General features: G+C 44.5%; 1 protein-coding gene and 1 pseudogene across 2 annotated transcripts in view; one reads left to right on the forward strand and one right to left on the reverse strand.

The window, feature by feature from the left end:
* ZMAT4 (zinc finger matrin-type 4) overlaps positions 1 to 18,483 on the reverse strand; it is a 387,418-nt gene that overhangs the window by 349,451 nt on the left and 19,484 nt on the right. The window lies entirely within an intron of this gene.
* Positions 1,188 to 1,650, forward strand: LOC119257840 (60S ribosomal protein L23a-like; annotated as a pseudogene).

Raw genomic sequence — 18,483 nt, forward strand, 5'->3', positions numbered from 1 at the left:
GTTGTTCATAATCAGAGTCCACCTCTTCGGCTTCATCTTCCATTGCACAGCTCCCATCTGCCTGGGATGCCCTTCTTATTTCATCTGAGCAACCATTGCACAATCTTTTCCACACAACTCAACCACCATCTCCTCTAGAAATCCCCTCCAGGTCCAGCTGACCTCTACCTCTTCAAGATCCAACTCTACCCATCACTATGCATACATCTGCCGCTAATACACTGTGTATTAAAGACAGGTGTGGCAGGTGTCCTTAATTTCCCCTGTGCCTGGCTTGTGGCCAGCATGGAGTAAGTGCTCTGTAAGTTCCTGTGGAGTAGAATTCCCTCTTGTGAAGACATTGACACAGGCAGGTTCAGTGTCAACACACTCTTATAATACTCCACTGAGAATATTTAAACTACGTAGTCCCCTATGCTAGCTTGGGTATCCTTTCTACTAAATGTCTCCACCAATAATGTGGGATTCTAGCTAGAAATCTCTGAAGTCTGAGGTCAAATGTAAAGACAAACACACCTTCCTCTCCTCCCTACCCCCACTCTAATCTCACCAAAATCTAAAAGGAACATTTAATTTTTAACAGTACTCACACTGTGTTGGCATACCAATTAACACCAATTAATCATTTTCATTAGGTGTGATAATGACTGGAAGAGAAAAGATTAGTTCCAACAAAATACTCTGTGCCTCTATCAAGTGCCCGGGTGACTCATGAGATTAAGCCACCTAAGATCAAATCCTCATCAAACTACCCCTGCTACACTGGAGACCTGTCACTGAACCTCTGGATGGTGTCAAAGAAGCAAAAATACCCAGCTGGGGAAGCATCCAGATATCAAGCTCTGACCTAAACAATCATCAAAAAATTAATTGATATTCTCCCGGAGCAAAGTTCTTCACAATCATAATAGCCCTGAAACATGATACAGCCATCAGTTATAATTCATAAGTCCCTAAGAAGACAACAAACATGAACCATAGGATGCACCTATTCCGAAGTAGTTTCCAGTCCAATGAGGGTCAGTTGAAGTCTCCTCACTTGCCAGCTGCCCCTACATAACCTTTCCTATCTCTGGGGTTGGCAACTCTAGACTTCCTGTTGTTCAGGTCAAAATCCTTGCAGACATTTTTGATTCCTTGCTTTCTCCCATCTACCCATTAAAAATAAAATTCAGATTTTCACAAAGATGGCACTGACAGTAAAGAAAGAAGCCCCCACCCCTCCCAAAGCTAAAGCCACATCAAAAGTTTTGAAGGCCAAGAAAGCAGTGCTGACAGGCAGCCACAGGGAAAAAAAAATCTGCATTTCACCCACCTTTTGGAGGCCCAAGGCACTGCAACTCCATAGGCAGCCCAAATAATCTTGGAAGAGCACTCCCAGGAGAGACAAGCTTGACTACTGTGCCTTCATCAAGTTCCCTCTGCTCACTGAGTTAGCCACAAAGAAGACAGAAGACAACTACACACTTGTGATCACTGGATGTCAAGGCTAACAAGCACCAGATCAAACGGGCTGTGAAGAAACTCTGTAACTCTGACATGGCCAAGGTCAACACCCTGATCAGACCTGACAGAGAGAAGAAGGTATATGTTGCACTGGCTCTTGACTATGATGCTTTGGATGTTCACAACAAAATTAAGATTATCTAAACAGAGTCCAGCTGGTTAATTCTAAATATAATTATTTTGCCATAACAAAATAAAAATTCAAAATATATCGAATGTAGCTGTATTCTCATTTCTTCCAACCACCTGGACTATTGCAGTAGCCTCTTTACAGATTTCCTGCCTCTACCCGTCTTCACCTTCAGTCTATTCTAAATATAGTATCCAGAGAATTTTTTAAAAAGTGAATCTATCAATCACTCTTCTCAAAATCCTCCTATGACTCCTTGTCTTCCTCAGTTATTAAAATGGCCCAGAAGGCCCTAAGTGATGCCCTACATTATTTCACTAATGTTACCTTCTCTCTCCCTTTCTTTCTTGCACCACTGCAATACCGGCATTCTTGTTCCTGGAATACATCAGGCACACTTGCACCTCAGGGCCTTTGCGCGAATCATTACATCATAGATAACAAGGCATTTGAACTGAAACTTGGAGAATGGGTAGGATTTGAACCTGCAGAGTTGAAGTAAGGACATTCAGGTAGAGGGGAACAATGTGTCCTAGACCAACAGAGAGCTCACAGAGAAGTGTGTGGTGGCCCAATTAGGCACAGGCGAGGCAATGGCAGGAAGCTGATCGAGCGTTGAGTTGGAAGAGCTGACTAGAACCTTAAGCTTGATGGTCAGAGAAAGGATTCTGTTGTTGGAAGCTGCTAAGGACTTTTTAAGGAGTACAAAGCATCATTTCCCTTCAGTTGCTTCTGCTTCATAGAAACACAAATTGAGACTATTTTGCAAAAGCATCATCAAACCTTATAGTGTGATGGTGAAGAGACATCAGATGATTTCCATGTTCCACCTGTCACCATCAGTCCTACACAGGATCCCTTGTTCCTTCCCCTGCTTTTACTTCCTAAAGACTAATGCAGTCCTAGCCCGATGGTTCCTTGCACTTGCAGGGTTCTCTGACCACTATTCTGCGATCACCCCCTCCTCTGCATGTTCATTGCACCCCCTGCACTCCACTGAATGCTTCCTTGTTTTCTGATCATTTGATATATATTTGATATATATTCTGTCTCCTCATCTATATTAGGTTAAAGCTCTAGTCAGGTCTTTCAACTCCACACATGGGGAGGGTAAAATGTCTTGGACCTCTTTTGTGACCTTGGCACTGTTCTGAACACACAGGAGATATAACATTAAATGCCTTTGCTCAGGTGGCCTTCCAGAGACAGATGGATCTGACCCAGTGCAGGCAACTGTAATGCAAGCACCCATCATATCTAGCCATCAAGATTACCTTGAAGAGAAGAACGTTTTGAAAGAGCCAGAGCTATATTCTGGGCTCACCCTAAAGGCGATAGGTGTGGAAGGGAAGGTACTGGTTAAAGTGTGTGTTTGTGTGTGCATGTGTGTGTATTAAGGGATAATCTTTTATTTAAAAAATTGATAAATTTTATGTATTACATTTTGTAAATTTAAGGAATACAGGATATTACTTTGACATATTTATATACTGTAATGTGATTGCCATTAATGTGATGTTAATTACATTATGTTACTATAGTACAATATCATTGTCTATATTCACTATAGTGTATATTATAGAGACAACCTCGCATCTGTTAGAATGGCTATCACCAAGACTAGAAACAATAGGTGCTAGCAAGAATGTGGTGAAAAGGAGCCCTCATACATCGTTGGTAGGAATGCAAATTAATGCAGCCACTTATGGATAACAATGTGGTTCCTTAAAAATTTAAAAATAGATCCACCATATAATTCAAAGATTTAATTTCTGGTTATATGCCCAAAGGAAATACAAACAGGATTTCACTAAGATATATAGACTCTGGTATTTATTGCAGCATTATTCACAATATCCAAGAACTGAAAACAACCCAAATGCTTACCAATGGATGAATGGATAGAAAAGATGTGGCAAACATATACAATGGAATATAACTCAGCTATAAAAAAGCTATCCTTCCGTTTATGATAACATAGATGGACCTTGAGCACATTATGCTAAGAGAGATAAGTCAGACAAAGAAAGACTTGAATGTGGAATCTAAAAAAAGTCAAAAATAAAAATGTAGTGAGGGCACAATGGATGGGTGTGAGGGGATAAGATCGACAGCATTTAAGGGCACAAACTTGTTTGTTTTGAAAGGAATAAGTGTAATGAGTGCAGAAAGCTCCCAGAGTGGGAGTGTAAGTCAGCACTCACCTTAGCAGTTTCCTACTTGAGGTTGTACTGAATCACCCACTCAAATCTCATTACTGGGGGGTCCATGACTGCCACTCCCAGGTTAAGAGTCTTCCCCTAAATTATATTTTTCCTTCATTCCACCCCCAGGTAAAAATGATAAAAATTTGCATTACACTTGGCATTTCTTCCTTTAGCCTTTCCCAGGGCAGCTAGTCATACCCAACATAATTTTTTTTTTTTTTTTTGTGGGACCCTCGCCGGTGGCCGGAAATGAACTGGCGCTGCACAGGCTGCAGGCAGCCTCGCAGCCCAGCGCTCAACCGCTGCGCCACCAAGGGAGGCCCCATAAACACAATATTTTAATAGTTACACTTTTGTGCCTGAACGGTTCTGGCTACTGGGACTTTTTTCTAGTACTTTTATCTGATCAATATCTCAAGGGCTTCCCTAATTAGAACTTTTGGCCAGAGTTGACTGGACTATAGCAGGTGGTAGCTTCAGAAATGGCTTCTCTTAAGCACAGCCAGAGAAGGTGGTGGTATCCATATTCATAATTCAGTAAAAGAAAAATGTCTCCCCCTCATCCCGTTTTCCTGCTGGATTTTCCATCTGTGGCACATAGTGTAACTCAGAATGTCAGGAGCAGGGCTGATGAAAGCACCAAGGACAAGAACACATACCTGCCGGCCCTCCGCATGCTGCATTTGTTCCCATCCATGTTAGTGTGTTACACAAACGTGGGGCCTCCACCATGGCCTCAAAGGAAGGTAGCAGAACTGCCAGGAATAAAGCCAGATTCTTCCTTCTGTGCCTGACCTTCAGGTTTCCAGCTCTCCCTAGGGTGGGAACTCCAGGTTCCTTGAGTAAACATAACTCACCCCTTGGCTCCCTGCTCGAGTCAGCTCCCATCAGACACATAAACCTCTCGTCCACACAGATATATTTAACACAAACGTGCCTCTGGGTCACGCATCTGCCTGGCTCCATCCTCAGGTGTGATGGTCACAAGCAGGTAGAAAAAACATGAAACATTGATCCAGAGACTAAGGAGCATATAAAACCTGCTGATTAGGAGTTAGGTTAAAAAGAAATACGTAATGAGCACAGGTGCTTATAACCCACTAGATAAAAAGAAATGTGTGTCTGAAAAGAATTGAATGTCAGCCCAGCACATTGGGGGCTTCCATTCATAGTGAAAACACTAGATGTCTCCTGTGGGCTACCCAAGTTAGGAAAAACATTGGGGAACAGGCCGATATGCATGGACAAGGATGTGGGCAGGGTCTGAGTTAGGGTTCCTTCCTGGGATGCGGGTGGTAGAGAGCTGTCTATAGATAAGCCCCTGCCACACTGCCTCTACTTTGGACTGGTGACGCTGCCCAGAGGTGGCAGGTGAGGGAGGCCACAGGCGAGTGTGAGGAGACCTTGATCCACTCTCCTGCATACCCATGAGAAGAGCAAAATCTCTTCCAAGGCCTTCCTTGCAGGTGCCCACAGGTCAAGCTGCATTAGAAGATTCTATACATGGAGCAGCCAAGTGCCAGGTGGAAGAGAGAAGATGGCTGTGTCATGTCTGGGCAGCCACTCGCCATTCACCCCAGAAAGGAGGAAATGGGCTTGGAGATGCTGGGGGTGCGGGGCAAGGAGAATTACATTCAAGGTAATGTGAGCTGAGTTAAGTCCCTCCTTAATGAAGGGAGGGAGAGAATTGTTATCAACCTGGGATGGTATAAGGACACTTATTTCCAGAGGTAGAAGTAAAACTTGAAAGACTGTTGTTATGGACTGAATTATATCCATCCCCCACCAAAAAAAAAATAAATAAATAAATAAAAAATATTGTGTGAATTTGAATTCATTTGTATGTGAAGTCCCAACCCCTAGCACCTCAGAACATGGCCTTATTTGGCAACAAGGGCTTAACAAAGGTATTTAAGTTAAAATGAGGTCACTCTAATCCAACAAGACCGGCTTTCTTCTGATGAAGGTGGACAGACACAGAGAGAAGATGCGGAGATGCACAGAGAATGATGGTCATCAGCCTCCCGCATGGATTCAGAAGGAGCCTATGCTGCTGCCACCTTGATGGAGGGTTTCTAGTCTCCAGAAATGGAAGACAACAAATTTCTGTTGTTTAAGCCACTCGGTCTGTGGCACTTTGTTATCACAGTCCTAGTAAACCAATACAGCTGTTAGAGATCCTTTCCACAATGATTAAAAATCCCCAGGAATTTTATAAAAGGTATCTTGTCCCATTTTAAGCCCAGGAAGCCAGGCGTAATTAGCTACTGATAAAGCAGCTCTCCTGCTGGACTGTGGGTTTTGATGATAGGGACTAATTTCATTTAGCACTGTGCCAGGACATAGTAGATAGTTGAGGAAATCATTTTGGTTGCTCTTACTGTTGAAAGCTCTTTAACTCCTTTTAACCCAATTCCTAAAAAACAAAAAGAAACAAAAGCACATATGTGTTTGAACACATCGAGATTTTTACTGCCTAAATATATGAGTGTGTGTGTGTGAGTGTGTGAGTGTGCGTGTGGATGTGTGTGTGTGTGAGTGTGCGCACGTGTATATATAGGGAGGGAGGGGAATGAAGGAGAGAATTTTCTCCCAAGATTTTTAGTGGGTGGAAGGGAAAAAAAAACTCAGCATCATGCCAGCATTATAGCTGATGTTTGGTACTATTTATAGAGTCAGCCATGGCCATATCAGATCTTTAAAAGAAGCAAAACATCTGGGCACATTCCAAGGCAGAGAGGAAGAACCCAAGTCACAACATATTACATAGTGGAAGGCTGCATCTTTACAAAGTTACAATTTACATTTGCTAAACATAACTGTGTGCCTCCAAGAAACTTGGGGAACCTGACTCTGGCACTGAATGTAATGAAAGAAAAACACAATAGTCACTGTACTATCAAATTTTAATAAGTTCTGGCATGAATGACTGGTTTTCAGAGGGCAGAGAACACACAGCGTGTCCTCAGCAAACGGCCTTCAAGTAGCCCCTGGCCATCGAGATCAATCATTATGGGGAACCCCACTGATCAGAAGTTGTCAGCTACCTTACCACATTTTCAGCAAAATTACATCCCGAAATGCCCCTCTACCAGCTCTTCATTTGAAGGCAGATGGCACCCCTCCTTGCCCTATTTCCCAGAGATGTCATTAAAAAAAGGATGGAATTAAGGGGAAATATTTAAACTTATATAACACTTGGAACAGCTGCACTAAAAGAGAAAACTCACTATTACTACAATATTTTGCAGGCCTAAAGTGTGTCCTACTTTAGGTAAAGCCAATATGCTTTTTAAAATTCAGATTTTGAAAACCTATCAGAACTAAGTTGTTCAGCATTCAAACAAGAGCAAGGTCCTCACAGCTTTAGGCCTCTACTTTAATCACTAGGGATTTTCCAGCACTGGGCCCAAGATATTACACAAATTTGCAAGGTGTTTGTTGAACGAAACAATGATTTCAGTCAAAGAGCCAGCTCCATCTACGTACATAATGCATTAGAGAATTGCCATATTCCTCGCCCTGCACAGTGGGTCTGGGTTTGGAGGTGACTATATTTTGTGAGAATGCCTGCCCTGGGACACATCTCCTCTGCCCACTGTCTCCCTATATCCTCCCTGGCACCACCAGGCCCCATGTTCTGTGAGCACTGTTTAGGCAGGGCTGCTGTTTTCTTTTAAAAAATTTGTTCCTGGCTTTCCAATGATGTCCTTGGAGACACAGGGCAGCTGTGCCCAGCTGTGGCTTTGATGGTGACAAACTTGCATGGTTAGTAGATCCACAGCTTCTGAGAAGCTAAAGGATTTCAGGGCAGTCTATGTGCTGTGCTTGGCGCTGACTTCACAATACACCCACTGCTACCTCTTTGTTCCAAAATATTTAGTCCTATCCCCCAAACATTTGTTTCTTCCACATTGGTCAGGGAGAAATAAGAGGAGGATTTTACAAAACCTTCCCACAAGTGTCCATGCAATGCATGCCAGATTTAATGCACAGAGAAATACTTCCCAAATAGGGCAAGAACCTGATCCACTAAAGAAACTAGATTCCATGTTCATTTTTAAACTTTTATGATAAAAATTGATAAAACTTGACATTAAAAAAAGGAAACTATCAAAAAAATAGAGAAAGCAAAAATCATCCAGAAGTTCACTATCCACTATATTAACATATTAGCATATTTTACATATACATGTATATTATTCATATATATTTCATTACATATTATATGCATATTAAATACTTCACTAGCCAATCTAGAAGGTCTTTCACATACACTTTCATGAACACTGTTTCACATTATTAACATTCTTCAAATATTTTGTATGACTGCCTAATACTCCACTGGTTGGATGAACCATACTTGTTCCCTGCTTTCAAAGATTGATTCCAGTTTTTTAGAAAGAAATAGCAACACAGTGAACAATTTTGTTCACATGTTTCCCTATCTTTCTGATTATTTCCTTAGAATAAAATCCTACAGAAACCCTCCAAAACCTTGCTTTCCAGAAAGGTTGCACATTACAGTCCTATTAACAGACCATTCTATTATTCTACCATATTCCTATGACACTGAGCAATGTCATTTTCAACTGTCAAGAATTTTATTGCTGGGAAAGTGGCAACCTCATTTCCATTTTAATTAGCATCTTTATTATTGTTATTACTGAAATTGTTATTGGTGGTAAGTGCTTGACTTGAATTTATCACCTTCCCCACAACATGACACCCCTCAAAGTTAAGCCCTCTCATCCTTACTCTACTGAGAGAGAAACTGAGGTTCAATTCAGTGACTTTCACAAGGTCAAACAACCAACTCTCAAAAGTCAGGTCTCAACACTGACTCCACAGTCCCAGCTCACTATTCTACTAAGTTCCTTATTCATGGAGCCAAACAGTTTTCTAAGTATTTTAAGGCCTTTCATTTCTCTTTCTCTGAATTTTAGTAAATTTATTTTCTGTGTAGAAAGAGTCCTCAGCAATTTGGGGGTTTTAACACCCAAGATTCATAACATCAGCCCCCTAAGTCCTCTTTGCTTCAATCCCCCATTGTCCCCCCACACAGTGTGTGAGACACCATGTCTCCCCTTCTATATCGAAGAGTTTAAACCATCTTCATCTAAGTCCTCTTGAGATTACTCAGAAGGTTCTGGAATTTAATTAAATCTCAATTGGGAAATAACCATTCATAGTGAAAGAAGCAAAACTTAGGATCCCTTGAAATGACCAGCTGGGAGCACAGCTCTCACCAGGGCCTGTTTTATTAGAGCATCCCTCCCTTTCCTGATAGGAAGTCGGGTTAGAAATCCATTGTGTTCTCTCTAGACAGAGAGATGAATGCCTCCTGCCTCCCATAATAATGTCATGTTTAAGTGTCCAGCCAGGCCATGATCACTCTTTAGGGTGATCTGAGGAAATGTGTGCACATTCCCCCCCCAATCCCCTCCCATCCCAACCCTGGTTTATTAGTGGAATCCCCTCAAAAGATGAGAGCCCAGAAGCATAGCTGTGGAGCTCAAGCACTACTTCCCAAATAAATGGGAAGGATATCCAGATATCCCAGGTCAGAGAACATCCTTCCACCCAACAAAGAGCCTGGCACTGACAGTTAAAACAGAGGCTAGAAAAAGGGGAGTTTTGACTTGGAATTCACCTGCTCACCCAGGAATTCATGCTGCAGAAAAGTTCTGCAGGATCATAAACCAGCCTTCCGCCTGCCTCAGAGCTCACTCTGCAACTTGCAGCGATCATTTGCTTGATTCAGCTCAGGTTAGAGAGATGGATAGGATTTTCCCACAAATCACTTGATTAGTAAGAGAAATCTATGTTCCTGCTGTTCTAAGCAATGCAGGGATTTTTGGGCCCCTTTAAATCTCTCTCAATATTATGGTTCTTGCAGATTTCAGAGTTTCCTTCCTTGGATTTATTTGTTGAAGGCACCACATTCCTTGGCAATGTTACCTTGCTTTTCTCTGATACCTTGACCAGCAATATTTGGGAGGAACTGCATGAGCTCCAAAACCCAGAAAAGGGTATTCCCACCTTCTAACTAAGCACTCTAGGATCAGAGCAGCAGAACCACATAGAATCTAGGGTCAGCTTGTTCCTTGCCCCAGCCCACTAACCTGGCCTAGCCTGACCCATCCTGAGAGAGAACCAGCATCCTATCAATTACCACAGATGTTCAGGTACTTGAATTATTATAGGCACTATGCTGCATAGTTCACAGCTAACACACTATTTATTCCAAAAATAAAAAAAGATAGTAGACATTGGGTATTTTAGATCTGGGAAAACTGAGGTTTGGAGATGCCACATGGACTCTACAACCAGGGCTGTGAAGATACCTCCAGTCAGGAAAGCTCTGGATCCCTACCCCTCTGTGCCACCATATTCTCTTATCTCAAAAGACCACTGGGAATAAGTTTGTGGAAAAGATCAGCATTGAACCACCTTTTTGCCTTTATCACACCTAAAAATGACCTCATTCCCTAGGTAAGCACACTGCTTTGGACTCTTTGCCATCCAAGAGGTCCCTCTTAGCTAATCTGACAGGTCCAGGGCTAATCACAAGTCCTAGACACCCCCAGTTCTGGAATGGACATAGAACTGGGCTATATGGACAGTGTACTGACACCCTGGTCTCTAGGCACACTTATGGAGCTTCCCCAAAAAACCCTCTGCTTCCTCCAGGCCCAGGGACCATCCCCATCCCCCCACCACCACACACACACTCTCTCTCTCTCTCTCTCTCTCTCTCTCTCTCTCTCTCTCTCTCTCTCTCTCTCTCTCTGCAGTCTCTGCATGAAGCCGTCCACCCTGTTTTTCTGCTGGGCTAGTGACTAATGTTGTTCTTTTCCAAAACCCCAAGTCATTTTCCTTCCCTACAGCACCACTTGCTCTCTGGTCTGTTTTCCTTTCCTTTCCCCATGGACATCTAAACAGAACAAAGGAAGTGCTGTGCTTCTTCATGGTTTATATCAGCATTTCCCTCGTCCCAGCAGCTTGGAATAGAGAACCACCCTAGGAGCTCTCTTCTCCACCTCCCGCCTTCCTTCCGGGGATGTCAGAGAGGAGAAGAGCAAAGAGTTCAGTCCTACACCATGAGCTCCACCCCACCTCCAGATCATGTGGCCTTGGGTAGATCTCTTCTCCCCAGGACAATGTCTTAAGGTACAAATTGAAGAGAAGAATCTTCCTCTTGGTCCCTCCTCCCTCATAGTAAGATGGGTTTTTTAATTTGTTTTTTTTTTTTTTAGATTTATTTTATTTATGCATACAAGAACTGGGGTGTAGGCCAGAGGTGTGGGGGTGAGAGGATTTACCAAAGACAGAGTGGGGAGCACAACAGGCAGATCTACTGAAATACACTGCTGAGGGGAGCAGCAGGAGAGACAGGAGAGGTCTGCTGCCCCATGTGGGTAGCTGCCTGGCCGGGGACTGAACTGGTGCTGCAATGGCTGGTGATAGCTTGATAGTGCTAAGACTTTAACCGCTGCATCACCAGGGAGGTCCCACAGTAAGATGTTAAAAAAAGAAAAAATTAGAAAATCTTCTAAACAAACCTTTAGGAGGGGAGGGGGCGAAAATTCAGTGAGCCTCACTCAACCCTCACACAAGTAATCATCAGGAGGGCTGTTAGTAATCCCAAGCAAAGAATTTCATTTCTTCAAAATAAACTGTACCCAAAAGAAAAAACAAATTGTAACTGTGTGGTAACAGATGTTAACTAGAGTTATTGTGACCATTTCCATAATATATACATATATATATATACATATATATAAAATATAGACATTAAATATAATGTCATTATATATATTCATTATATATATTCATTATATATATTCATTATATATCATTATACATATATAGTCATTATGGTGTACACCTGAAGCTAATATAATGCCATATCAAAATTTTTAAACTATAACCAAACAAAAACCTACTGGATAGGCAGCTCTGGATCAGTCAGATCCTGAGAACTCTTAATCCACTCCTTCTTGGTGTCCTTATTAATTCAGTCCTAACTTATCAGAATTTACAGGGCTCCTTTTATGGTGAAAAGTTCAAGTGATAGCATTGGCAAGAAACTTTTTCTTTTGATTTAGAGACTCAGAACGCCTGTCGTTCTCTCCCAGCTCTCTCCTTCTGAGTCCAAGGGGCACGTATCTCCACGATCCTGATCTTCCTTCCTAGCTGCTGAGAAAATGAAGCAACAGAAGAAAGTCCTTCCCACCCACCCCCACCCACCCCACGCCTTCCCTCCCACAGCTGTCCCCGAGGCCAGTTGAGGTCACACCTGCTTCTGTTCACCAGGCCCCGGTCCTCTCCCTCCTCAAGGCCTCCCCGTCTCACCTTGTGCTCTCTCAACTGAATCACTTCCATCAGCAAGCAAACATCCAGTTATTTTCCATTTTAAGAGAAAAATACTTCTTTTGACCCCACACACTCCTACGGTAAACCTTTTGTTTCTTTGCACCCCTTTACAACCACACTCCTCCATAAACTAGTTTGCGGCGCTCTCTGCAGCACCTCTCCCCCGCCCACCCATGCAGCCACTGCCTCCTGCTCCATCACAGGCGCTCTCGCTAGGCCATGAAAGGCCTAGATGCTGCTGATGTTCAGTGCTCAGCCCAGGGCCAGAATGACCAGTAAGCACCTCATTTAGAAATCTAACAGGTCCCGAAACTAACTCCTCCTTTCCAGGGTTCCCCCAGTTTGCTCCTACCAGTCTTTTCCATCGCACACTGAAAGTCTTAAAAGTCATCCTGGAACCCTTATTTCTTGGTCAAATCCCACATTTGCCCTATCAGCAAATCCTGTTAGTTCCACCTTCAAAATATGACCATTCTCTCTCCATGCCGCCCTCCACCACACACACACCAGGATCACTGCCTCCTGGCTGCACCAGCTCCCCTGGGGTGTGCTCCCACCACGAGGACACCAGTTCTCCTTCTAAATCACAGACCGTTACTCCTTTGAGCTAAACTTCCCAGTGGGTTAAGGAAATGCAGCCTGGCTTTGTTCCTACACCTGACACCTCAAGTGTCTGCCTGAAGGCCTCTCCAGAGCAGGAATGCTGTCCCCCATCCCCAAACAGCCACAGGGGTCACCCTGCAAGGCCCTTGTTCTCTGGTCCCTCAAGGTCACACTCCACACCACACTCTCCTCACTCACCTTCACTTTCCCCATCGTGCTTGTCATCCCTCCCACGTGTTTACTCATTTATTTCCATTTCTCTCCACCCACTAAAATAGATCCTGAGAGGCTGGCGCTGGGTCAGTTGTGTCCACTCCTGTATTCTCAAAGCTTACAAGTGTGCTTGTCAATTCTCAATATTTGAGCAACAAATAAATGAACACATAGTATTTCAGAGGCTCTGTTCCTATTAAGGAAACTGAAGGATGGGAAGAGAAGCATATTCCATCATAGAAAAGTCCAAGAGCAGCGCCCTAGTGCAGAGGCCGCCCAGCCCTAGAGCCGCGGTGACCCCTGCTTACCCGATCCAGGGGACAGACAAGCAAACATACTGTCAGGGACAAAGGGGCAGCCCTGCCAGTGGCCCCCCAGGTCCTCTGCAGCATCTCCTGGAAATCAGGAAGGAGTAGAAAGAAGGGTCAGGCTGGAGGCAGATGCACTTCCCAGCTCCACAATCAATTTCCTCTCTACTAAAAGTGATGGCCAAAGGCTTACAAATTTTAACATAAAGAATAGTCTCAGATTTTTTATTTGTGTTTTATCACACTTCAAAGTCTACAATGACAACTTTAAAAGAGGTTACACACTGATTTGGTTGATGTGCCATCGGCTGCCCCCTCCCGTCCAAATGTGCTTCTCAAGCCCCGACTTAACTCTCCACTTTGCGCCCCCCTTTTTTTCCTTTTCCTTTTTGCCTCTTCATTTTTCCTTCCTCTTCCCACATCCTGAAAACCCTAAGTAAGAGACAAGCAGGGGAGGGCTGGCAGAATAGGAACCATTCAAATTCTCTCTTCCTGGAATCCTACTGGGTAAATTTCATTTTCAGCAGGAACAAAACTAAGAGAAACACTCTGGGAGAGAGAATCCACCCAAGACCCTCCAACTTGCTCGCTCTTCCCTGAGTGCCTCCCTACTCACTCCCTCACAGCCACACTGGCCCCAGCTGGTTAAACAGAAGGGAATTCTGAAAATGAACATAGCCTGAATGACAGGACACCCTCTCCTGCTCACCCTTCTGACCCCTAACTCCCACTCAGGCAAATGACCCTCATGCCAGCTCTGGGCTCCAGACCTCCACCGGCACCAAGAACATCCCCTTCTCCATTCACATCACCCTCCTCCTCCAGTGCTCAGAACTCAGGGCCTCCTGCTCCAGGAGCCTCCCTGAACCCCACCTGCAGGACCTGCACTTGGCCTTACATCAGGAACTCAGTGAGAGCACTGTTACACCAGAAGTCACCCCATGTGTGCCACTGTAAATCCTCAAGTGTCTGTCAAGCAGACACTAAGCCCCACCTTGCTTCTTCACCCCGGACACAGAGAGGCGCTTGCTGATCACAAGGTAGGGCAGTATTTGCAGGTAGAAAATCTGTGTCCTTCCATGCCAGTTCTTCTGCTCCTACAAACTGAGGTGAGTGACTTTGTCCTTCCAACTGTTGGTGTCCTCTTCTACAAAGTGGGGATAAGAACACCTTCCCTACCAACCTCGGAGGCTCGTGAATACCAAACATCATATAAATGTGGGTTGCTATTAAAATAAATAGAGCAGCAAATCAGCCACGTGGCCTGCAGTTGTCCTCATCCTGCCCTCCCTCCCTACCAGCAGGCCTGTCCACTCTTCCCAATTAAGTCTGCCCTGAAGACATGCCCATCAGAACTGCCACCTGGGCACTGTGGAGGGAAGGCACCCCAGGGCCCCCAGGTGGGCCAGGAGCCATCATGGAGTCAACCAGCTGTGACTTTCAGACAGAGCAGGACTCTCAGGCTGCCCAGAGTTTATGCAACAAAGGGAAGCACAGCGGGAAGCAAATGCATTTGAGAAAAGCAGCCACAAATGAGATACTTAGGAGGCAGAACCAGGAGGTTGCCTCTGGAGAGACTGCAGCACCCAAAGTCCCTTCTCTAAATGTGATAGCTATCGATGCATTCCTTTGGTCTTAGTTAATAAGCAAATTAAGCACAAGGCATGGCGTCTGGGACACAGGGAGGGTGGCTCGGCACCTTCCAGGTAGAAATCTGCCAGTCATCCTCAAAAGCACGGGGAGCCCTACAGAGCAGCCCTCTCTGGAAAGGGCCTGGGTGCTGACACCAAAGCTCCCTGGTACGTGGTCCTGCCGCTCACTAGCTTTGAGCTCCTGGCCAAGTTACAGCTGCCCTGAGCCTCGTGAAATCAGATGTAGAAGATGACGTAATTACACTACCTGTAACACTAAGCCAGGGCTGACACTGTAGGGTTGGGGAACAACAAGGCTGTGGCCATGATCAACATCCCTGTACAGAGAGCCTGCCTCCCCAACATCTTAGACTTCACCCCCAACTGATGCAGAGCAGCACCTGCTGCATTTCCTGTGCCCATTTCACCTCTCACTAAATGGATGAGAACACCGGACCCTGCTCTGCTCTTCACCGAGGAACACAGGGCCTGACACCCTTCACAGATATGGGCACTGCTCATATGCTGTGGTGTGACAGATTTAAAGAGCCTATTTTTCTGATTGTAAAATAGTATGCTTACTGCAAGAAATGTGGGGAATACAGAAAAGTTTAACAAAATAAAAAAATCACCTATTTCCTAAAACCCAGAGAAAATCAGTGCTACCTTGGGGCCTCCCTGGTGGTGCAAGGGGTTAAGTCTCTTTCACTATGAAGCTATCCGCAGCAACTACAGTTCAATTCCTGGTCAGGGAGGTGACCCACATGGCGCAGACCTCTCCTGTCTCACCTGCTACTCCCCTCAGCTGTATATTTCTATCAATCGTCCTGTTCTGCTCCCCACTCTGTCTCTGGTGAATCCTCTCACCTCCCCATACCTCTGGCCTGCACCCCAGCTCTTGTATGCATAATTTAAAAAAAAAAATCAGTGTTACCTCATTGATATATTACTCTATTTCATTCTATTTTTGTGACTACTTACAATTTTTTACAAAATTGTATTTACTGTATTTACTTTTAAACCTTTATTTATTTAACACAGATTTGCATTTTCCCAAATTCTTATATATTATTCAATGCAATTTTAATAGTTTCCTCGATTTCCATTTTATGGATGAGCCATATTAGATTTTATCCCCCCATATAATATTTTGTTATCGTGAATAATGCTGTAAGGGATATCCTTGATTAGAACTACTTTGTACAGCTCCGATAATTTCTTAGGATAAATTCCTAGAAAAGGTACTGCTTACTGGTTCAAAGGTATGTTTTTGAGACATATCACCCATGTTTGCATATTCTCTTCCCACCAGCTAAATATGAAAATGTCTGTTTCCTGCACTCTTAATGATGCTGGATATTATCATTTTCATTGGTGCTCATCCAGCAGGGGGGTAATGATATTTTTAATTTCATATTTTAATTATTAATGAGATTGGACACTTTTGCATATTTTCTTGCACATTTGTGTTTCTTTTCTTTGGGTTTAAACTATCTATTCATGTCCTTTGCCCACTTTTTTTTTTTTTTAATCAGGGGACAGACTAATTTTTTAATACTTTATGAAAGAGAGAATTAGTCCTCACCCCATGTTTAACAGCTCCTCATTAAAGCATTAATGCTAATGTCTAGCTAGTGTTCTTTTATTTAAACTCATTTGCTCCTATCCTGCCTTTGGCGGGGGACACAGCCACTCCCACCTCATTCCTTGTCACCCGTCACTTCCTCCTGTGGATGCTCAACCCCTCTTCATTTTTGCCTGATCTGGTGAAACTTGTAGGGTCGAAGCATCTCTCTTTAATGCTATCCCCGCCTCCTCTCCCCTGCCACTGTTTTCCTTCAGGCCCTGATACTTCTCACCTGGACAGCAGCAAATTGCTTCAGAACCAGTTTCTCCAAGCCAAGCCAACCCCTCCTAAGCCTCAGCTCCAGTCTCGACTTCATAATTCATTTTTCCTAAATGCAAATGTGACTGTGTCATTTCCTGCCTGAAACCCTTCTGCTGCTCTATTTGGCCAGCTGGTCCTCCCTACCTGGGAGCACCCACAATATGCTTCTCCCCTCAAAAATAAAATCTCATGTGCTCAGGAGCAGAGACACCCAAATATTACTCACAGCTCTGACACATGGAGCAACCCCATCCACCTGAGAGGACCTTATTTATTCCTCCAGTCCCTCTCTGGTTTTCCTCTCTCCAGGACCCCCTCCTCTGACCACCTCCACTGGGGGTAATGTGCACCCTGCATCCAGAATATGTAACTGTCATGCTCACTGCACCTCATGGTATTCTAGTGCAGTCTGTGGCATCAAGATTGAGGGCACACAGGCGAAGTCACCTGAATTTCACTCTGAGTGATGAGAGCAAGGAGGATGCAGGGTGGGAGCTGAGGCAACCTGGCTTGGCCTGCCCACCTGACATTTTTCGAGGTTCTCTCCGTGAGTCATGGGCTCCTTCTGCAAACAGAACTGGCAGTCCTGGCATCCTATCCTTGTTCAGCCTATCCTGCTCCTCCTCTCTCATCACCCCACACTTTCTCCATTCTTCAAGTCTGTCTCACACCTGGTAACCCAGTCCCTGGTGCCCACCTTCCCCTCTGGCTACTCTAATCCTCATGTCTCAGTCGCCCCTGGAAAGACATCCCACTTAACTACCTCTGGCATGCAGGGTCTCTGTTTCTATGCCGGTTCTCACAGGAGGACACCACTATCTCCTTTCTGCTAGACCCCTATGCTTGTGGGCCCACAAAGGCCCAGGCATCTGTCAGCACAGAGACACACCACCAGGCACTCACCACTGACCCCAGCTAACCCTGCACAAACCAAGTTTTCCTCCTTTTTCTCAGTGGCCACAAGCCTGCTCTTCCTAATTAGGTATTTATTTGTGGAACTTACTGCACCAATTCATCTTGGCTCAAATTCCCGCAAAGCAAAGCCCTCCACATCTTCTGCCTCATTCTCTCGGGGCTGCTCCTTCCCCACCCCATCAAGACCCGGGACCTGAGCCCTGAGAACAGCCCACTCCTGTGCTGCAGATGGCACCCTTTGGGCTTCTCTACCGCTTTGGCCACGAGGCTCCAAGCAGGCCCAGAAGATGTGTCTGCCTAGGATGAATCAAGTCTGGCCAGAAGGAATGCAGAATTTCGGCCCCACATAGCAAAGCTTCTCTCAGAAATGAGAATCTGAATGAAATTCAAAATTTTGTTTTGTTTTGTAAAGGTAACTCGTGACATGTCCTGTTTAGAGTCTATGAATGTTCTAGTCATTTATTTCATTATCCAGAGAGGACTCTGAACTAGCTATCTAAAGTCTCTTAGAGGTTCGGATTAAATAGCCCTATATGTTTTTCACATCACCCTCCCTCCCTGGATCTACCGGTTCTACTTCACCTTCCCTTTGTTCCAGTTTCTGGGGTGCCTTCTACCACCCCGGCCTTGCCACCATACCCCAGCAGCCCCTCTCCGCCACTGGCTGGGACCAGAGTGCTTGCTGTAAAATCAGAGAAGCTGG

Source organism: Talpa occidentalis, unplaced genomic scaffold (assembly GCF_014898055.3).
Source record: "Talpa occidentalis isolate TD23 unplaced genomic scaffold, MPIMG_talOcc4v2.1 talOcc4.4, whole genome shotgun sequence".
Classification (NCBI taxonomy): Eukaryota; Metazoa; Chordata; class Mammalia; order Eulipotyphla; family Talpidae; genus Talpa; species Talpa occidentalis.